This window comes from Periplaneta americana, chromosome 1, assembly GCF_040183065.1.
Source record: "Periplaneta americana isolate PAMFEO1 chromosome 1, P.americana_PAMFEO1_priV1, whole genome shotgun sequence".
Classification (NCBI taxonomy): Eukaryota; Metazoa; Arthropoda; class Insecta; order Blattodea; family Blattidae; genus Periplaneta; species Periplaneta americana.
In genome coordinates this window covers 138214226-138232564 of record NC_091117.1, presented here as the reverse complement: position 1 = coordinate 138232564, position 18339 = coordinate 138214226, and positions in this window count along the sequence as shown.

Genomic DNA, 18339 nt, shown 5'->3' with positions numbered 1-18339 from the left:
AAGTATTTGTTCTTCTGGATCAATAAAGAAGTATACCTGCTACAATAAATTGATTTTTTTTTTCATTTAAAACTGTTATAATATCGCTCCTTCACGAATCGGTATTTTAAATTCAATTGATTTTATCTCCCAATTTCGTTATTTTTATTTCTGATCGTGTTGATCCATCTGTATCAATAAAATTAGTGATCCAATATACGAGGCGCATCCAGAAAGTAAGTTTCCCGATTTTTTCCCCTTGAAAGTAAACGTAATTAGCCATGTCAATTGCGCATGCGTAACAGATCTATGACGTATCAATCATATGCCAGCCGGACAGGTCCCGCCTGGTGCCAGTAGCGTGGCAGCAGTGGTCCGAAATGGAAGCTCTTATTCCTTCTCCCGCCGCCTGCGAGGTTCGGTCGGTGATAAAGTTCTTTAATGCACAAAGCATTGCGCCAATTGAAATTCATCGGCAGCTCTGTCAGGTCTATGGGCCGAACATCATGAGTAAGCAGATGGTGCGTCGCTGGTGTAGGCAGTTTTCCGAAGGTCGTCAAAGTGTCCATGATGAAGACCGTCCCTCATCAATGATGATCGTGTTGAGCTGGTGCGGCAGTGCATCATGGAGAACCGTCGCTTCACGATTACGGAGCAGAGCAGCCATTTTCCGCAGATATCGCGATCCTTGTTGCATGAGATTGTCAATAAGCACCTGCTGTTCAAAAAAGTGTGTGCCAGGTGGGTGCCGAAAAACCTGACACCCGAAGACAAAATGCAACGTTTAGGAGCAGCACCGACATTTCTGCAACGGTATCACGATGACGGCGACGAGTTCCTCGACAGGATCGTCACGGGCGATGAGACTTGGATTTCACACTTCACCCCAGAAACCAAGCAGCAGTCAATACATTGGCGGCATAGTGGATCTACGGTCAGGACAAAATTCAAACAGACGCTGTCGGTACGGAAAGTGATGTGCACGGTGTTCTGGGACAGGAAGGGCATTGACTTCCTTCCAAGAGGTGAAACAGTGAACGCTGACCGTTACTATGAAACACTGCGAAAATTGCGAATTGCCATTCAAAACAAGAGGCGTGGAATGCTTACTGCAGGTGTTGTGCTCCTCCATGACAATGCTCGTCCACATACGGCTCGGCGCACAGCAGCTGTTTTGACGGAATTTGGCTGGGAGTTGTTTGATCAACCACCCTACAGTCCTGATCTTGCTCCCAGCGATTTTCACGTTTTCTTGCACCTCAAGAAATTCCTGTCCTCCAGTGAGCGTTTTGGCAACGACGAAGAGCTGAAGACGTCTGTCACACGCTGGTTCCATTCACAGGCGGCAGAGTTCTACGACAGAGGGATACAAAAGTTGATCCCACGATATGACAAGTGTCTCAATTCTGATGGTGGCTATGTTGAAATACAGCTGAAACATTGCTGTACCTGTTGCTAATAAATGTTTTCCTGAAATGTGTGTTCTTTTTTTTTTAAAAAATGGGGAAACTTACTTTCTGGATGCGCCTCGTATTTGAACTCTGTCACACTTTTTTTATTTTGTGTCCATTTATGGTTTTTATCCGTTTTCTGTGGTAGACAGACATCCAGTCTTCCCAAATTAATGTTTAATTTCAATTTATTATATTCTTTTTACTATTTTCTGCAATACAGGGTGTAACTAAAATGTATGTCAAAACTTTAGGGTACATTCCTTTCAAATATAGGATATAAAAATGTTATATGAACATTGGTCCGGAAACGCTTTATTTCCTTGTTGCAGCCCTTTTCTTACGACTCTGCTTAAATTGTATACATACATACATACATACATACATACATACATACATACATACATACATACATAAGTGTTCTGCCCATGAGCAGGTCTTTCACTGCAAACTCAGCATTCTCTAATATTTCCTATTTTCTGTCTTCTTCTTTGTCTCCGTATATAATTCTCATATCTATGTCGTCTATTATCTGAAGAGTCCACTGCAAGAATGATGGATGCCATTTGGAATACATTTTGCAGGAGAAGCAATTTAAAGTTTGAAATGCTTAGCGCTCAAAGCTTAACTGTGATTTTCCAATCATTACTGGACAATGACTATCAGTGTTAATGCCATATAACTCTCTATGTACATTCTATATGTCTTAAGCTATGCATTGACAGTCTTGGTTCATTTTCGACAAGAAAGTGACATCCATCATTCTTGCAGTGGACTCTTCATCTGATATCTTCTTCTGCCCCGAACTCTTCTCCCGTTCACCATTTCTTCCAGGGTAACCTTCAGTAGACAGTTTCTTTTCAGCCAGTGACCCAACCAATTCCTTTTTCTCTTTCTAATCAGTTTCATCATCATTCTTTCTTCACCCACTCTTTCCAACACAACTTCATTTCTTATTCTGACCCTTCACTTCACACGCAAATGGTTCTAGTCGTTTCTCTTCACTTCGTCGTAATGTCCATAATGTGGTAAATTATGAGATAAAAATAGCATACCACATGAAAATTTGTCTTACAGGAAGTGTTCAAGATGGTCCCGTTAGCATAAATACATGCATCACCCCACGTCGCATTGAATCTCGGATGCGCGGAATGTCGTTTTGTCTTGAAATCTTCCAAAGTACGGGCTCGAAGACTCTCTTTGTCCTACACCTGGGTTCCATTTACAAGCTCTTTTAAATTACATCACAAATAAAAGTCTAGTGGGTTTAGGTCTGGAGGGCGCGGGGTCAAGGTATCGGTCCATCTCTACCTATCCGAACATTTGACATCGAAATGAACAGAAGCTCCATCATACATAAAATACATGTTCCGTCGTACTTCTAACAGCACATGGTGTAACAGCACAGGTAAGGTGTAGGTCTACTCTAAGAACGCTTTGTATATTTCTCCGTTGAGCCTGGGTGGAAGAACATGAGGTCCCACCAGAACTTCACCAACAATGACGATCCAAACATTGATATTTCCATGTGGTATGCTACTTTTACTTCATTAGTGTGCCGCATCAATATAGGCCTATGTAATGTTGTATATAAAGGACTATAGGAAGGAAATAAAACATTTCCGGACCAATGTCCACATAACATTTATTCATCCACTCTATGAGAGAAATACGCTGTGATGAAGTTTGTTGGAATAACTTCTATCGGAGTGCGTTGTAGGTGGGTTAGTAAAAGACCTAAGTCCTTTGAAAAACCAAGGGATGCCAATACTTAGGCCTAAGTTTATTAATCAATCTTGAAATATAAGGCGTAGTACAAGTGATGAAATGAAGATGATGATGGTTACTCGTTGCCACGTGGTCACTCGTCGCCCTCCCCAGTACTTCTGCTGCCTGCAGAGCTATAATAACAATAATGATGCTTCTCCAACGATCGCCGCCGTTTTATCGGCTCGCGCCAGTGACTCTACGACCTTTGAAGTCCGCGTGATTGCGTCTAATCGATGGCGTACCCACGCCGTGGCCAGTGCGATGATCTGCTTTTGGACTTTGACAGATAATCCTTTAGTCATTAACCCCAGTACATACATGGCTCAAACTATAAATTTTAGGTCAAGTCTGCACGAGTTATGAGGATGGAATACATTTTAGTTTTACAGTATTAATAATATCACTCTAAACATTAATTACAATCATACCAATTATAACCATACCAATTACAATTATACCAATTATAATCATACCAATTATAATTATACCAATTATGTCCCTACACTAAGTGAGCGCTTATCACAACGTCCCTAAAACGTTTTGACATATATTTTAGTTACACCTGTATATCATCTGTAACTTATCTTATAAAAATTTCATCGTTTGCAAATAATGAATCAGGGACATAAATTTCGTAAAATAATGTTACGTTAAAATACTATACTAAAAACAGCAAAATCATCTGTTTTATGTGAGAAAATTACATTATGTAAATTCCTGAAGAGATTACTTTCTTATATGAATAAATATTAAAATACATAACGGATAATATGGAAATATGAATAGATGAAGTGGAAGAATCAAATCTGCGGGAATCAGATAATAAGTTGTAATATAAATGGATCCTGAAGAGAAGTGTAGTAACATTAACAAGTTAATAAATGAATGAATCAATTAGTTCACTTTTATGTTACTGCCAGCTTTCAAATACTACACATTTTACATGAACTCAGTTACTATAACGGCCGTCAGCCACCGAACCAACCCGATTGAGAACTATTCTGCGCATGCACAATCACGTGATCCCATGACCGAACGTATTTAAGTCAGTAATTAGATTATTTAATAAGTACCTCAGTTACAATCTGAATTGTATGAAACTTCTTCAGCTTGAGAGATGATATGCACTTTTTACACTGTTTTTTGTGTATAAATTTTCTTTATGATAGGCCTATATCATTACAGTTAGCACAAATTAAAATTAGTAAGCCAATAACAAAGTTTAACGCAACTGATTTGCCTACCACAACTAAATCTGACCCCTTCAAGTGATCATATGGCAGTACATGCTCAGAAACATTCTAACTAGAGAAATTTAACAGATTTCCTTGTTCAAATTAATGCATTTACCCTTCTCCATCATCCCTTAAAGTTTGTAATATTGCCACGGAAATACCCTATATATGTGTACAGAGCGCATCACCCCAATAAATGAAACATTTTCCCGCCGTTCTTTATCTATTGAATTCATAGAAGTACTTTAAGAAATAAGTGAGGAGCACCAGCATTATTATTCCGATCCGACTGAGGCTAATTGTTGATGTGCAAGTCACAATTTAACAATAATTGTACTGTAGTAGTGTTTTTGTGACGGAGTAAAATAAAATATTAATAGTCTAATACAGTTTTGATTGTTTAATTTATTTTAATTAGGATTTATTCATCGCATTACCCAAACTCAATTTCTCCAGAAGTGATTAATCACACTAAATAAAAGTGATTCGAGTACAAATCTGTTAAGGGGTTAGGTACAGCTTACAGCAGTAGGCCTACAATTTTTGGAAACATTCAACATTTTTTTCTCCATTATTATATCTTGTACAATAATGAAAATTGGTATGTGTAAAACACTGTCTTTCTGCTATATAAAAATATTTTTACGATTAAAAAATTATTTATTTATTTTATTTTTTAATTTCAAAATGTGCAGTTCACTGAGCAGTGATGAAGCGTTTCCCTCATAACTCATAAACTTGTTAATTTTTCATGTTCTCTCTCTTTTATTTTATTGCTGAAACTCATGTTTACAATATCATGCTCTTTCAACTACATTCCTTAATAAATAATATTTTTTTTATTTTGTGTTAGAAGAAAATGCTGATATTTGACCATTTTGTAAAGTGAATTTATTTTTTATCAGACAATCTGTCAAAGATAGAGAAGTGACCTTGCATCATATTGTAGATAATGACATGCATTAATACACAAGAAATTTCTTCACAGAATGTTTGATAGTTTTTAAGTTATGTGGAAAACGCTTCATCATTGCACAGTGAACTGAATTTTGAAAAAACAAAAGTGTAAATAATTTTTTTTAATCTTAAATTTTTTTTTCATATGCCAGACGACAGAGTTCTACACATAGGCCTACAATTTTTTCATTTTTGTACAAGATACAGTAGGAAAGAAATGTTGAATATTTCCAAAATTTTACTGCTGTAAGCTGTACCTAACCCCTTAAGTAACAATAAGAGTGAAGAGAAATGTTTGAAAAAATCATAATTCAGTGTACTTTTGTTCAATACAAGTCTCAGAAATTGTCGAGAGTGGAATTTCTGATCATTTGGGAAAAATCATTTGGCAACTGAGATAGATGTTATTGTATACGTATTACGAATATGTATCTCACAAAACACAGAGTTCAGCATACATTTCGCGTTGAATGGATATTAAAGGATCAAGTAAACTTACAATACGTAACTTTTATTACTGCAGAAGCCACAGTTAATAAAAGAACACCGCGGCGAAGAAGATCTAAAACATTTCACGTTTCACATTATACACTGTTTCTAGGCCGACCGTTTTCAAACGATTTCTTTATAGCAGTCGGTGGCGCCCCAATTATGTACTATAAATATTTCGATTATAACAGGTGGATGCGGAGCATTTAAGAGTATTACCGTTTTCCTTTAATGATGTCAAGGATTTTACTGATGTTTTAGTTTAACAGTTAACGAATTAAGCGGGCCCGTTTATGAATGTAACGAGAAATCTCTAAAATTAGCAAAAAATGAGTTACTTTAAACATAATTATACACATTTTATATTCTATTATAATGCTTTTATATTTTCTTACTATGCAGTATATAAAGAGAAAACATTACAATGCTGCGAAAAGCAGAATTAGAGACTTTCACAATACGTGTTTTCAGAGTTTTGATACGTTACTGAAGGAGTTATTTATGGCTTACTATCTGTCTTTGTTAAGAAGTTGCTCCCATTGGACGAATTTTGTTCATACTGAACATCTGTGAGTCAATTCAACCAGGAATGATGTGTGTGATATAATTATATTTTATTCAAAATATTAACAAACTGATGATCTATTCGAAGTCGGAATTGCGAATTTTCCATAATTTCTTTTATTACCTAAGATAATGTGATATTGGCCTATACAATGATATAGACAATAGGGTAAAGGTTGGTAATATTGTGATACGAGTAATATTGTGATAGTTCTTTTCGAGAATTTATTTGTGATACGAGTAATATTGTGATAGTTCTTTTCGAGAATTTATTACAATTTTAATGAGCGAGAAAAGGAGCGGTTTTGTGCAGCAACTTGTCCACGAACATTCTCTTAATACGTTGACGCAAGAAACCTATCTTTCTCTGCTCAGTAAAATTGTAACAAATTTTCAAAAAGAACTATCACAATATTACCCATATTACCAACAAAAATTATAAATTAAAAATGATAAGTAACTTATTTTCAGTATTTGACCTATCAACAAGTATAATACATTTAGATATTATCAACCTTTACCTTATGTATTCAAAAACATTTCTATCAAATAAATGATTATTGTTATTATTATTATTATAATTATCATTATAATTATCATTATCATTATCATTATCATTATCATTATCATTATCATTATCATTATCATTATCATTATCATTATCATTATCATTATTATTATTATTATTATTATTATTATTATTATTATTTACAGAATAAATTGTGTCCAACTTAAAATCTCTTCAGACAAAATAAATTAAGATTTATATGTACGGATAGAGGAGACAGCCTCCAGATATGGAAAATTAAAATTAAAATTATGGTTTATTTAACGACGCTCGCAACTACAGAGGTTATATCAGCGTCGCCGGTATGCCGGAATTTTGTCCTGCAGGAGTCCTTTTACATGCCAGTAAATCTACTGACATGAGACAATCGCATTTAAGCACACTTAAATGCCATCGACCTGGGTCAGGATCGAACCCGCAACCTCGAGTCGGGATGCATTTGTAATAGGAAATCAAATGGGCACCCGTCAGTAAGCGAGAAAACAACTGAGCGTGTTCGCATTCCGCGAAAATCTACCACCAGGGCCAGCAGAGAGCTGCAAATACCGAAGTCGACTGTGTCAGAAAAGAGCTGAACTACATACTGCCAGGTGGATTGGACTGGTCGCAACGACCGTGAATTTATTCATTGGCCTCCACGTTTTCCAGACTTGACACCCCTTCATTTTTTCATGTGGAGAGTATGTTAAAAATAGAGTCTATGTGCCACACTTACCACAGACCATACTTGATCTACGAGCGCACATAGCAGAAGCCATCGTAATCTATCGATCGTGATAAACTTGAACGTAGCTAGGAGGAACTCGACTACAGGCTTGATGTGTGCCATGTTACCAGGGTGGGGGATCACATTGAACATCTTTGAGGTAAGGTACTGAAAGTACTAGGTTTTTTTCTATTGGTACCAGTTTTATATAACTGAGTTTCATTAAACGTAAGTTACATGTTTTCGAAACCGGAAAGGTCTTTTGTCAGAGCCCTATAGGCTATAATTAAAATACGTTATTCAGGTACCGTATTTTCTAACGTGTACAAAAATAACAGAAGTAAATCTAAATAATGTACAGACCGATTATTTAGTCCTGACAGCTCGGCGACGCGAAAGAGGGGAAGTAATAGAAGTAGTGGGCCGGAGTAGAGATAAAAGCGAGCGGTCAGTGAAGAAATGCTACTGAACTTAACTGTACTGGAAACACATAGCTCTACCGCACACGTGACATCCGATCGCACTGAATGCAAGCGACTGACAAACCGCCTGACCCAGACGCACATTGTCTGCGACTGTCAGGAATAAATAATCGGTCTGTAAGTAAGTATTACTTCAAACATAGGCTAAACACTTTTTTTGCTTGTAAGTAACTTATATTAGTTCATGTTGTGTTTCCAATAATCGAATAAATGGAATAGATAAACGTTTGTTATTTTATGTACTCTAGAAAATGCGTATATAACTTATCTTAGACTTACCCAATAGTATTTTGTAAACTACGAACGCATTATAAGGGCTAAAGCATAAAATTTACATGTTTGATATTTGAATTAATTTATAACGCATAATACTGAACTATATCAGGTTTTCTCGTGAACGTCATGCTTTTCTCGTCAGAATTTCAGTATTAGCAGTATGTTCTATGACATACTTTATTATTTGATCGTGCGTGCACTTGACGCTGAAACAAATTATGTCGAATAGATAAGCAGATAGGCACACACACATACACAGAAACTAATATATGTATACATAGATCGATGGATGTATAGATAAAGCGGCAAAAATGTTATGTTACTTGGCTAGCAAATGAGGTTTGTAGTTCAAGTACTTATCATACGTTACTCTAACTGAATGGGTGCCAAACGTCACGAAATTGTGATGTAATAGAAATGCAACCCGCGCACCACTATCGCAGAGAGAGGGATGAAGTGGATATCTCTTCAGGTAATGAAGTGAATGACAACGCAGAGACGGACTGTGACGGGAAAACAGAAACACAATAAGTTAATATTCTACTTATTAACTAATACACTTTATCCTTATTAACTTTTCCCCTCCCTTTTAATATTTTTGTAGCATTAATAAAAGAAAATATATTTTCTTATCCACCACGAAAGAAAACGCATACTTTACATCAGCAGACTTTTGAAATCGGAAAAACGTACTGTACTCCAACCACGAGAAAATCTCAGAGGAATGAGACGCAGCGGGGTAATGCTATGAATGAATGTTGATGTCATAAGGTCACACACGTGGGTACACGTATCTCTATTGGCTAACTCTCAAAGCACAAACGATAATACTGATACACACATACTAATACTACCCTAGTTACAAAATTAGATCACTGTTAATCTCCTAGTCTTTTAATCTCTCCATACAGGAAATAACATATGCAGGAGAGCGCATGGTTTTTAAACTGACGTCATAACGGTAATATTATCTATCTACTTTGCTCCAATAGATGACGCAATAGTAAGCACATTCCTTTCACGGTTAATCTCCTGGTTGGAGAACAGTACCAGGCCGATCATGTAGTTATAAATTACGCTTGCAAGTTGAAAAAACGTCGAAGCATTTTACCCTGACTAAAACATAGAAGACGATTTTTTTTTAAATTTTTTAGTGGATTATTTTACGACGCTGCATCAACATCTCAGGTTATTTCTGCAGTGCTTGGGAAAAGTGACATAAGTCAGTTTCCACAAACCTTTTTTGATAATAACATATTGACAACTTACACTGGTTTATGTTGATTTGATTTTTTTCTGTATAAATTATTATAATGGGAGAAATACTTATGAATTTTTTTCCAAGCGAGCAGATGTTCCGTAAGTTGTCAATAAATTATCAAAAAGGGTTTGTGGAAACTGACTTATGTCACTTTTCCCGAGCACTGCAGATTTAGCGTCTGAATGAAATGAAGGTGAAATGAGTCTCTAGGAACAGCACGATAATTACTCAGCATTTACTCATATTGGGTTGAGGGAAAACCCCGGAAAAATCCTCAACCAAGTAACTTGCTCCGGCAAGGATTTGAACTCGAGCCACCTGGTTTCGCGGTCAGAGGCACTAACCGTTACTCCACAGGTGGGGACTAGAAGTCGATGCTTTTTATTATTTGTCAATTAATAAAATTCTCAACTTACAGGCAAGTGCGTGGTAATCTTTATAACAAGGAGAATAATGAGTAATGACATTACACTGTGTTTCTATACTTCATTTAACATTTTACAACAAATTAAGCACCTCATATTTTCCTCATGAACACGAAAGAGAAACTGTTTCTCCTATGATTCTTAAAATTTACGTTTTTGCGCATTTGTTTTCTGTTTCGAAAGACAGTATCCTACACCCTTACGGTCTTACTAATAAAAACTCTATATACAGACGTTTAACTGTCTTATACTTATACATGGGGTGAAGAAGGGATAGTGACGCGAAACATACAGCCTCTCCTATCGAAATGCCATCCTCACCTTCCCGTGGTCCACTCTGTTTCTACCAACGAGGAAATGGCGACCGAGTCACAGCGGTATAACTGTTTCATCAAATGCAGAGGAAATGCTGCATTACAAGCCTGTCGAGAGGCTAAAAGTGGCAGCCCCACTACTGGACTACCTAACGATAAGGCTGGTAACCTATCTTAGGGAAAATTACATTACTTTCAAGCCTCAAACAAGCAGTATAAGGACAGATAATTTGATGCAATATAAACCTAGAGGACATCGTCGACCAGGAAGACCTTTAAGAAGACTGCTAGATGGGGCCGAAACAGGTCTAGAGAGGCCTAATTCGTGAAGGATGATGATGATGATACTTATACATTGAATAGCTGGTTTATACGTCGTGTGTAAATTTCTTACTAATAATCACTACTTAGCCTACGTCGTGTATAATAATATATCAGTCTAAGGTTCTCTATTACATCCGGTAGAGCGCTCTAATGTTGCGTGTTAAGTATCGATAGTACAATTGGCTCTAATCGATTACCACACTATATTTTGGTCAAAAGGTACAAGCCACAGCAATATTATTCCAATTATTCTGTGCTCTGTGGTTACAAGACAATCATCATCATAAAATGACAGTCGATACGAACAGCTGTTAGAGGGTCGGCCATTTTTTCTCTATATACAACGCTTAAACAAGGAGTTTCATGTATATAACTAATGCAAAGCAATTCGCATTGTATAGTTACAGCCTGTTTATACATCCATTGCTTATGCATGGTTTATTAGTAAAGTTTTCTGTCTCAACTCTGCATAAGTCTCGTATAAAAACTATACACGGTTTATTAGTAAGACTGTTACAGTATTACAAGTGTACGTCCACTGCTGAACCTGTCTGCTTTCTTCCAACGAAGTGAAGGGGTGAAGAGAGAATGGGGGTGTAATGCAGTCGCTGGGCTTGAGTAGAGGCAGGGGCATGTGTCGCGACAAGCTTTTGGCCATCACTGTACTAGTCTAACTGATCCATATCCTAAACACTTCAGATAGACACAAAACATTTGGAATGAGTTTATACATATTCTGTAATACAGCGGGCGCAATTTGCAGTGAGAACTGAATTGATTTTCTTCAAAATTTATTGCATGAGAACAAAAACCTATTTTAAGAACTGAACCGCATTGCCACGACTGTTGGGGGGCTCATGAGTTATTGCTGTTTAGTACATCATTAAAAGTAATGACGTCAATTCTCCCGTTTGATATTCGTTTATAAAATTCTTAACGGACTAAACGTTCTTAAATTTTCAGAGAATATCGTACACTTTTCTCACAGATGATGTAAGCCATTTAATGCAAGAAGCTGGTGTGGATGTTGATGATACTGACAATAATAGTAATCATAATATAAATAGTGATGCTAGTAAATTATTATTTCTATAATTAGGGAAAAGATTCACGGATACACATTTTTTGTGTAAGCATAAATGTCTTGCTTCTTTGAACTCTTAGAACTACTTTTATTTCATATAAGACGTATTTTCCAAATTTCACGTTCTCATTTTAGAATGTATAAAAGGGAAGTAATGTGAATGCCAAAAAAAAGATTTCGCGATGTTTTCTGATTAGCATGTCGTTAAAGAACCAAGCAAGGACTTGCATTGGATTCTGAACTAGCATGGGATGAACATATTAATTTGTTAAGTCTTAGGCTGTCAAGAGTAATTTACTTATTAAGACATTTAAAACCTTTAATACCAAAATTCTATCTCATAATTTCTTATTACGCCTTTTTCAATAGTATATTATCCTATGGTATTTATATTTGGGGAAATAGCAGTAGCATATTCAAGATTCTCATTCTACAAAAAAGAAACGCATTTTAACAGGGTCTGCATATGACGCTCACTGTAGACCACTATTTATTCAAGAAACAATTTTAACTGTCATAACTATATTCCAATGTCTAATGAAAATTAAGAAAAACCTTAATACTTATCACCCTAAAAGAGAAGTTTGTCACTACAGGATGTTTAAAAAATACGGGGCATAATTTCAGATATGTATTTCCCACATGTAGACAATCAAAATAGTTCATTACAACATGTGTCCGGAAATGCTTCATTTCCGAGTTATGGCCTTCACAACATTGAAATTCACCGGAACGTTTTTCTTTCCGCAGGTCGTTGTCATTACAGAAGATGTTCAAAATGTCCACCTCCTGCTTGAATACAGACCTCACATCGATGTCTCATTGGCCTGCGAACACGATCCCAAACTCCAGGAGTATTGCGTATGTCCTCAGAACATGCCACAATTCGATTCCGAAGGGATTCCAAATCAGGCACCGGAGACGAATAAACCAATGATTTTAAATGGCCCCACAAGTAGAAATCGAGAGCGTTCAGATCAGGTGAGCGTGGAGGCCAAGCAATTGGGCCACCTCTACCTATCCATCGATCAGGAAACCTTCGATCCAAGTACCGGCGAGCCGTACGACTGAAGTGTGCAGGAGCGCCATCATGCAAGAAGTGAATGTGTTGACGACTGATCAGTAGAGTGTCTTCTAAAACATGAGGTATGGTGTTTTCCAGGAAGTTTGTGTACGCCTGCCCCGTAAGTCTGTTTACAAGTACATGGGGTCCAACTAATCGATCACCAATGATACCGGCCCACATGTTGAGGGAGAACCGCACCTGGTGATGAGATGGAACAGTTGCACGTGGGTTTTCATACGCCCATACATGCTGATTGTGGAAATTTGTTATGCCATCTCGTGTGAATTGTGCTTCATCTGTAAATAATACTAAGGCAGGAAAGTTCGGATTTACACCACACTGCTGCAAGAACCACTGACAGAACCTAACTCGTGCACGGTAATCTGCTGGTGACAGGGCCTGTACACGTTGCAAATGATAAGGATACAATTTATACTCTTTCAACAGTCTCCAGACAGTCGTATGAGGAACATTGACTTGCAACGCTACCCTTCGTGTGGTGATAGAAGGAGGCATGTTCACAGCCTCCAGAATCTCCTCCTGTACTTCTTTAGTTGTAGATCTTGGTCGTCCCCTTCCCAAACCAGGAGAGTTAAATTTTCCATACTCGCACACACGGTAATGAAGACGTACAAATGTCTTCCGATCTGGACATTGTCGCTGTGGGTACCTCTCCTGGTACAAACGACGAGCCAGCGCAGCATTGCCGACCGCCTTACCTCATATGAAGTGTATCTCTGCCAGCTCTTGATTTGAATAGATGTCGCACAGTCTAACGCCTACACAACACTGAATGTAACCTTCGCCTCGGAATGAACTGTCAGAGTGCCCTCTTAATGTCTCCTTTGACGGAAACAACCTGCGGAAAGAAGAACGTTCCGGTGAATTTCAATGTTGTGAAGGCCATAACTCGGAAATAAAGCATTTCCGGACGCATGTTGTAATGAACTATTTTGATTGTCTACATGTGGGAAATACATACCTGAAATTATGCCCCGTACTTTTTAAACACCCTATATAATACAAGATAGAATTATTGTCTTTCAGAACCTAGAGATAGATTAAGTAAGTCCAAAAAAATGGTTCAATTCTATTGCTATAACAATGTTTAATAAGTTACCACAAAAGGCACATGATGTAAGTTATATACAGGTTAAATCTGTTTTGTATAACTGGTTAATCAACCATTCATTCTATAGTATTAGTGAATTTTTTTACTCCACTGTAACTGTATTCTAAATTTATAAGCTGCATTGCTCTATATATTACGATTATTATTAGTATTAGTTATTGTAATTATTAATTCCAGTATTGTTATTTCATTTGTATTGTTGTATTAACGTGTTTTTATATTTTATGTCAAATATTATTTTATCTCTTTTGTAATTTAGTATATTTTATGTCTATTGCAACAAACTGTTGCTCATGACATTAATAAACGATTGATTGACTGATTGATAATAAAAAATGAGACTCTTCGCTCCTCTACGTACTTGATCTGATGTGGCCTGTGGCGTTTTGACAATTGGAATACTCCCAACGAAAAGTATGAATAATTTCAGGTGTAATAATTAAGCTGCTCGAAACATGAAACATCTCCCGTCCACTGTCTCATAGGAATTGAAATGACACTGCCCAAGGAACAGTATGGCGGTATCACAATCTTACCGACTTCAAGTATGACTTTTAGATAATCGATGCAAAATCTCTCTGTATAATACTGTATAAGAATGTGGTTATGTAACGTAGACAAGAATGCAGGCGATGACATGAGAAACGAAATTGTTTCAGAATACACTAACGGTCTTACTAATAAAACCTCTTATACAGATGTTTAACTGTCTTACACTTAAACAGTCCTTAGGTCGTTTATAAATCGTGTGTAAATTCCTGACTAGTAAGTAATCACTATATTCGTCGTGTATAAGATAACAACTATTGTAGAACTACGTCATAGTTCCGTCATTATTTTATTGCAAAGGTAACAGAATAACTGAGATTCTTTATTGCATTCGATAGTGTGCTCCAATGTGCCGCGCTAAGTATCGATAGTACAACTGGACTGATCGATTACCACGCTATATTTTGATCAAAGAGTATAGCTAGAGCAATATCAATCTAATTATTCTGTACTCTTTGATTTGTTGTTCAGTGGTTACCAGCCAACCATTATCATAGGATGGCAATCGATAGAGAGAGGCTGCCATTTTTTCTCCTAAAATTTAAACAGGAGGTTTCGTGTGTATAACTACAGCAAAGAAATTTCTGTGTATATTTACACACTGTTTATAAATCCATCGCTTATGCATGGCTTATTAGTAACTGTGCACAAGTCTCGTACAAATATTATACACGGTTTATTAGTAAGACAGTAAATATATAGTGAGGGAGTGTACCCATGTCATTTTGATGGACACTTTTTTATACTTAATATTGACGTTTGATATGGGCAGGGCATGTAGCACATATGGGCGAATCCAGAAATGCATATAGAGTGGTAATTGGGAAGGAAAAATACTTTTGGAGAGGCCGAGATGCAGATGGGAGGATAATATTAAAATGGATTTGAGGGAGTTGGGATATGATAGGGACTGGATAATCTTGCACAGGACAGGGATCGATGGCGGGCTTATTTGAGCGCGGAAATGAACCTCCGGGTTCCTTAAAAGCCATTAGTAAGTAAGTATGAGGATGATGATTGTGGTGAAGGTGGTTTTGATGGTGAAACTGAGGATGATAGTGATAAAGGAAATAATGAATATAATGATGATGGAGATGATAATGGAGATGAAATTTTTAAGGAAGATGTTAAACATGACGGTATGAAACGTAAGTACAAATCATTAACAATTTGATCAAAGAGATTAACATTAATAATAACACTAGTTGTTGGGTTGCGTACTTTTTCCAAGAAATGGTTGAAGTAATACTGGAGGTGTGTGCGATTCCTCCTTCAAACCCGTAGTCAACTGGCTCGTGTTGCCTTCTACATCTCTTATTGTACGTATAAAGGGTGAACCGTAAGTAACGCCACTGATTTCAGGGGTTTATTCCTTCAGGTATTTCAAACGAACAAGTTTAATACAATTTTGTTCGTTTTTGCTTCCTTTTTGAGATGAAAATTGTTATATAGGAAATATTTCATAGAGTCCTTTGGGAAAGCTATTGATTTAATTCCAATTGTGCTTAGTCAGTTTAAAAGGGCAGTGTATTATGATAATAAATGATAGAAAGAATTTTAGGTTCGTTTTTTAAATGTGGAGAAATTTGATCCGAAGAAATGTAACTTTGTAAAATTTTATTCCTTTGCAGAACGAAAAGTTACATTTGTTCAGATCAAATTTCTGCACATTTAAAGAACAAAACTAAAATTCTTTCAATCATTTATTATCATAGTGAACTGTTCTCTTAAACTGATTTAGCGTAAGTATGTGAATTTATTAATGTCATTCTCAAAACACGCTATGAAATATTTCGTATGCCTAAAACAATTTTTCTCTTTAAAATGAAGCAAAAACGATCAAAATTGTATTAAAACGTGTTGTTTAAAACATCTTAAAAGAATAATCTTCTGAAATTAATTACATTACTTACGATTCACTCTTTAGACTATATTGGTTATACGTACAGGGACATCATTTTATATTTACTTGAATTTTTATTGTACCTGTGTTTTCGAATGTACTTCACTCCCACCACTTCTATTAGTAGGCCTAAACTTTCAACCGTTCTCCACACAGACGCAAGGCCGCATATGCAGTCAGAGTCGCCTTACGGTCATAGTAAACTGTACTGAGTTAGTGAGTATAGTGCATTCCAGAAATATGTTCGCGGTTTCCAGTGGCGAAAGAGCTTTCAATATTGAATCATATTTTGCACAGGTTACTGTCGTTCGTTTGCCTACGTCGCATCCTGGTTTCCCCCACCCGCTTCTGCTCGCCCCTCTGTAAAGGCTAGTGGCTGGGCTATCTTAGCTCTTTTCTGAAAACATTGATTTCTGTTAGGAATTAGACGTCTACGTAATATTATACAACTATTTAAAATAACTTAAATAAAAGAGCCTGGTTAAGTAATTAACTGTCACGTGGTTTCCCCCTTTCTACGACCCTGCGTTGAGTGGACAATAGATAGTATGTCTGAATAATTTTATCTTTTCGGATCGGGCAGAAGTGAAGATTGAATTTACAGTACGTAAAGTACTCTTTTATAGAGAAGGTACAGAATTATTTCATCATGAGTTACTACGAAGGACGAAACTGGTAATTGGAATTAGGTACAATAGTTTATAGTCCGATAATATGTACAAAAAAACTGAAGCCTGTATCGAAATGAACGGCCACCATTTTCAAAAATGTGTTTAAATATCCATATTGTGATTATTTTTCAATTTAACTTCATTCTCTATATTGTACGCTAACGTGCTGTAGACAGTATAATATACACTGAATAATGAACACGTCCGCATGGATAGCTCAGTTTGTAAGTAAAAACACTTATTCTTAATACTGTACTGTATTGTGATTAAACAAAAACCTAATTAAAAATGATCAAACTCAAAATCGCGATATTTTCTAGTTTACATAAATGAATTAATTATTTTTCTTCCCTCGTGTATCTAGTAAAGTGATTTGTTTGTATTTTACGCCAGTATCATTGAACTCCTGTCGTGGAAGGGGGTAGCAAACAGTGTTTCTGATTCTCAACCGTTAATCCAAAGGTATAGCCATGCTAATATTAGAAATGTTAGTAAAAATAAAATGATGTCCCTGTATATAATGAAGTGAGATATAGTCTGTCAGGTTGAGCACTGCTTTCTTCACTTGGCGCAGGAACAATGAAGAACAAGGATTACTTATTAACAGGGAAAGGATTTATATGTAAATACATATTTACTTATAAAGCTAATATAATTTATATTTTGCATTATCTTTATGTTTCACAATGTGTAGGGTTGAAAAATCCTACTTTTATTTTCCATATTTTTCCATATTTTAGAGTTTAGTACATATTTTCGTTAATTTCCATATATTTTCCATATTTCATATAAAACAGTCCATATTATATTAGGTTTAACAATAAAACAAAACAAAATTCCATTAACTTTTAAAAATACATTTCAACAATAGAGATTTAAACACATGTTCAGTAATCCCTTTAACATCAGAGTTATTTGAAAATTAGCAGTCCTATCAACAATGGGAAAGTAAGTTACAAAACTGTATTAATTTAATTTAAAATTTTTAACAGACTTCAGTTGTGCAGCTCAACAGTTAAATGCCAGTCAGAGTACACATAGGTTCAGTTTTGTAAATCATACTATAAAGACGGTAAATATGCCAAAAGTACGTCATTCAGTCAATTTAAAATCAAAACTAACAAGTTACATTT